Below are 5,663 nucleotides of genomic sequence, written 5' to 3' on the forward strand. Positions count from 1 at the left end.
AACTGCTCACTGGCAACTCAGGACACCTGGCATCCAAGGACTTGGCATACCCTTGTCATTTAATCTGCACATCCATTGAATGAGAAACATGGACATTTTGCAGAAAAAGCCTGAACTCCAAATAGCTCCATATATGTTGCACAGATAACAGTTTCAAACCATGTCTCTGATTTAGAGACTCCAAGGAGACTTTCATCTGTGTGTGATTGCAGCAGCATTTGTCCTTTCTCTACAATGACTTTTTTGTGCCTTGGGAGTGTCTTAAGGAAAGATCTTAAGAGATTCTTTTTGAATCATTCACAGATAGAGAATATATTTCCTAAAGCCAAGAATGGCTGCAGTCCTGGAACTTGAGGAACAAAAAGACTTTTTTATAGTTAAAGGAGAGAATCATTCCTGAAAACAGGATTCCATCTCACAAAAATACAGAGCCTCAGGATGCTGTCCCATGAGGTCATCCCTGGACCCCTTTCTTAGGGAACTACAGGCCTGGGTGTGGGCACACCATCCAGAGACTGAAGAGGAGGCCATGACTGCACTGAAGAACTTGCAAAAGGAGCTTGATGAATCCCAAAAGCAGGTCCCAGACAGTTCAGAAAATGAGGACATGATCCTGGATAAATTGGGCCCCTTGGAAAAGCTGCATGAGTCACTAACTGTTCAGCTTGAAGCAGGCCCATCCCAGCAGGACTATGGGATTGGCTTTTTGTTTCTAAACCTAGACTAGGATCTGTTTGTGTCTTGTGTGTCATAGATGACAAAGCCAGGACCAAGAAGGAAGTGCTCTCCCAGATGGGAGGTGTGCCCAAAGAAGAAGTCCTTGGGGATATAAACAACAGACCAAAAATATTCCTCGGCATCCTGAATCCAAAGATGCTATTTTTAAAAATATTTTATTGTTGTAGTCAGGATCACATTGCTAGCAGAAATCACCTGACCAAGAGCAGCTTGTGGAAAAAATGGGGTTTATTTTGGCTTATAGGCTCAAGGGGAAGCTCACTGATAGCAGGGGAAAACAATGGCATGTACACAGGGTGGACATCACCTCCTGACCAACATTAAGTGGACAATAGCAACAGAAGAGTGTGTCAAACACTAGCAAAGGGAAGCTGGCTATAATACCCATAGGTCTGCCCACAGCAATGCCTCCAGGAGGTTTAATTCCCAAATTGCCAACAGCTGGAGACATAGCATTCAGAACACCTAAGTTTATGGGGGATACCTGAATCAAAACACCACATTCTGCTCCTAGCCCTCATAAACTAATAACCATCCATGATGTAAAATGCAATGCATTCAATTCAACTTTAAAACTCCCCATAGTTTTTATCAATCCTAATGATGTTCAAACATTCCCATAGTCAGAGATCTGTTAATTGAGCCATGACAAAAATAATCCCCCAAAATACCATATTGGCACACAATAAACACACTGAAAAAGATCATACTGGGCATAGCAAAGATATATCAAACCAATACAAGATTTAAATAGAATGAACATCAAACTCTCTAGCTCCAAGTCACACTCCAGTCAATGACAAATTTCCAATTCTGATAATTCTAACCAGTAACAAACAAGTCTCTGGAGTTCCAATTCCGCCCCTCCAGCTAGGCTACTCACAGTCCTGGAAAACTTCATCTGGGACTGGCAGCTCTCCTTAGTAGCCATCTCCTGGTCTCGGCATCTCCCTCCACTGTGTCTCCACTGCAACCCACAATCCATCCTTATAGCTCCATCAAGTCTCCATGCAGGCCATCCTTAACAGACTTGCTTACACTGCCCATGGCCATTTCCAAAACACAAGACTGTGTTGCAAACTCAATGACCCTATCTTTCCTGCATTTCTTATACTCCATAATACCAGGTAGAGTGCCAATTTGTTAATCCAGGGGAGGTATAAAGCAGACTTTGAAGAACAGGACATTCCTTCAGCATTCAGACCCCTTCAAAAGGCTACATTCTTTCTGTTGTCCCAATGCAGGTCAGCTGAACCAATCTCAATGGTTGTAATCTCTCAATTGCAGCTGAACAGGTAGAAGTTTCAGACCAAACTGTGCCATATCCCTTACTCACACCAGTCCATTTCTACACAAAGCAACCCTGCACAAATTCTCAGGACATGGGCATAAAAACAAGCCTCTCACACAAACTGCTTCTAGCCCAGTCTAGCCAAAGCTCTTTTTCACCCTCATAAACCAAACCTCACAGTCTATAGTTTGTACTGCATTCAAGTCTTTCAACTCTGACCATCAAGCTATACTTAAAGCACTGCAAGTCATCTCTTAGGCCAAGGTTTCAAATCCTGCCACATTCCTCCCAAAAATCAGCTCCAAAAGGCCAAAAGCCACACAGTCAGGTGTCTAGCAGTAATGACACCAATCCTCGGTACCAACTGTACTGCTGCAGTCAGGTTCGCATTGCTGCCCAAAATCACCCAACTAAGAACAGCTTGTAGGAAAAGGTTTATTTTGACTAACAGGCTTAAGAGAAAGCTCCATGATGTCAGGGAAAAACAATGGCACGAGCAGAGGGTGGCCATCACCTCCTGACCAACACCAGGTAGACAACAGCAATAGGAGAGTGTGCCAAACACTAGCATGAGGAAGCTGGCTCTGACACCCATAGGCCCACCCCCAACAACACACTGCCTCCAGAAGGATCTAATTCCCCAATTGCCAACAGCTGGGAACATGGCATTCAGAACACCTAAGTTTATGGGGAACACCTACATCAAACCACCACATGTATTGTTTATTTATTTATGAGAAAGAAAGGAGAGAGAGAATTGGCACACTAGGGTCTTTAGCCACCACAAACGAAACTCCAGATGCATGTGCATCTGGCTTAATGGGTTATGGGGAGTCAAACCTGGGTCCTTAGGCTTCATAGGCAGTGCCTTAACCACCAAAACATCTCTCCAGCCCCAAAGATGGTATTGATGGAAGGGCAACAGAGGGAAAGAAGCCAGCATAGGTGTGATGGATGTGGAAAGAGTTACAGTGGCAGCGCAGACCTTACTAAGCCCAAGAGAATTTACATGGGGAAGAAGCCTTACAAATGTGACTAGTGTGGGAAAGCTTTCATTCAATCCTCACATCCTGTTCAGCATCATAGAGTCCACACTGGAGTGAAGCCCTATAAATTTAAAAACATGTGGGAGCGATTTCGCTGGGTGCCCAGGTCTTACTGAATATCTGAGGAGCCACGCAGGTGAAAAGCCCTACCATTGCAATGAGTGTGGAAAGGTGAAAAGTCCTTCCGTGTAAGTTAATCTCTTGTTAAACACCAAAGAATTCATATAACAAGTAAGCTGTAGTAACAAGACAGAAGTACAGGAGTGGAAAGACAGCTCAGCAGACAAGCACTCTTGCCCATGAGCATGAGGGCCTGCTTCACCCTCAGTTTGATTTCTCAAGCAGCCACACAATGCCACACATGCAAGGCCACACATGCCTGTAACCCCAGTCTGATGGGGAGCAGAGACAAAAGGAGAACCACGGGCTCACTGGTCTGAGCTCAGGGATAAACTCTGTCTTTAGGAAACACTGATGAGTGAGTAGAAGAGCATGCCTGATGTTCTCTCCTGGCCTGCACACAAGACCACGTATCTGTACACAGAGCCACATATGCTACATGCTCACCAAAATAAGTTTAAAAAAAAGAAAGTTCTTTAGCACTTAGTCCCAATTAGCTGTCAGAATCCACCATCAGTTTCCTTCATGTGGGCGGAGCGCCAAACAGTGAAAAAAAAAAAAAAAAAAAAAAAACTTTGCAAACACCAGGGAACCTGAGTAAAATATTCTTTTCTACCTGGGAAGAATCGGGAGTTATTTCAGAAAGCTTTATGTTCAGTGTGGTGGCTCATGCCTATAGTCTCAACACTTGGAAGTGAAGGGAGCAATGCATGTAAGTCTGAGTTTGAGACCAGCCCAGCCCATGAGAGTGAAGCTCCTGCCCACAGGCAACACGGCGGACTGATGCTTCCTGGCAGCTTGACCGCCTCTGCTCTGGTGTTCAGGGAACGGCCTTAGCAGAGACAGCCTCTGCCCTCGTGATTCCTAGGTAAGAGACTACCCAGCAGTTTTTGTCTAAATTAAAATTGTCAACACTGAACCCAAATCCAATACTTTTGAAAGTGTGTGTTTTGTGTATATGCCTCCCAAATGGCTCTAATGAAATTCTATTCATTTTCCCCAAGCTTTATGGTGAGCTGTTTGTCTATATGAAAAGTCTAGGGAGGCACAGGATTGCATGTCTCAGCCCATTTTGCATTTGTCACTCTGTCTAGAAGTCATTTTTATACAAAACTGGCTTTTCATGATCAATTATGATTGCAGTATTTCTATTACTTCAAACAGCACACTGGGCTTTAGTTTTTAAAGGATGAACAAAGATATTTCTTTATCCAGATGAAAAACACTGACGTTAGCTACCAAGTCCTGAACACTGTTAAGTTTTGGATTCTGCACCTCTCCACCCTGGCCAAGATGTAAAAATATACCGAAGCTCAAGCGCCTTACATGAGCTGGCGTATTGTTCACATAGAACCTACACATCCTCCTAGATATTTTATTTTATTTTATTTTATTTTATTTTATTTTTAAAAGATTAATCTCTAAAAAAGATGGAACGCTTCACGAATTTGCATGTCATCCTTGCGCAGGGACCATACTAATCTTCTCTGTATCGTTCCAATTTTAGTATCTGTGCTGCCAAAGCAAGCACTGTCCTAGATATTGAAAATCATCTGGAGATGGCTCATAATCCTTTCCACAGTGTAAGTACTACATTGATAGTGCACTGCATCATTTGAGAAAAACAAGACAAGCACTTTTGTACCTGCTCAGGAGAGCAGCAGCTTTTCGACCATTGTCCTCTCATTCCAGGTGGAATGAGTCTGCGGGTGTGGCAACTGCAGTTACGGAATGTAATTGCTCAGGACTCTCATCACCCTAAAGAGGAAAGTTGGTGACTCAACAAACTGGAGTCCTGGGCTTTTGTGTTCGTGTTCTTCACTTCCAATGCAGAGTGTGTAGTTGACTGTTCTTTTACATCCAACTTCATAAGCAACTTCTTTCTTTGACCCCCTTCCAAGGAAAGAAGGCACCACAATTCCTGCCTGGCATTTGCATAACTCTTCATCTCTGGCAGATAACACTTTCTTCATAATTTCTCATGCCATCTACTCCGCATAGAGCTGACCCCATCAGGTAGGGATGAGCCTCAGCATGGATATGGGGAGGCATCAGCCATTTCTGTGGTATGTTGTTAGCTGCTGAGGCAGGCACCTTTAGAGGCACCTATATTGATGCAGCTTCAAAGTGTCTTTTCCTTTGTTTCAGCTTAAACCCTATGATGCAAGTTCATAGGCATTTCTGCCCCAGATTTTAGCCTGTTACACATGTGCTTCAAAAACTTGAGCTAACAGTGTCCAAAAGTGTGTCTACATTTGGATGACCTTAAAGTGAGCATGACTAAGAATGTGCCCACCCCAGAAATGCCTACATGAATCCATAGGAAGTCCCCAATAAAATCCCTGCCCTTTCTGGGTTCTAGAGCCTGCTTGGGCTGACTCCCATGCTTGCCTTGCTTGCTCCGCCTTTCTCTGTGTTTTGGCTGTGCTTGTTTTCCTTTTTGCACTCACTAAGATGTTTTCGGTTAC

General features: G+C 43.7%; 1 non-coding gene across 1 annotated transcript; it reads right to left on the reverse strand.

Annotated features, from left to right (window-relative positions):
• Window positions 1–4,619: 4,619 nt before the first annotated feature.
• On the reverse strand, window positions 4,620–4,726 carry LOC123462436. Its single transcript, XR_006638258.1, has one exon. It is a non-coding gene; the product is annotated as a U6 spliceosomal RNA (small nuclear RNA).
• Between the last annotated feature and the right edge of the window lie 937 nt (window positions 4,727–5,663).

The sequence above is a fragment of the Jaculus jaculus genome, chromosome 7 (genome assembly GCF_020740685.1).
Source record: "Jaculus jaculus isolate mJacJac1 chromosome 7, mJacJac1.mat.Y.cur, whole genome shotgun sequence".
Taxonomy (NCBI): Eukaryota; Metazoa; Chordata; class Mammalia; order Rodentia; family Dipodidae; genus Jaculus; species Jaculus jaculus.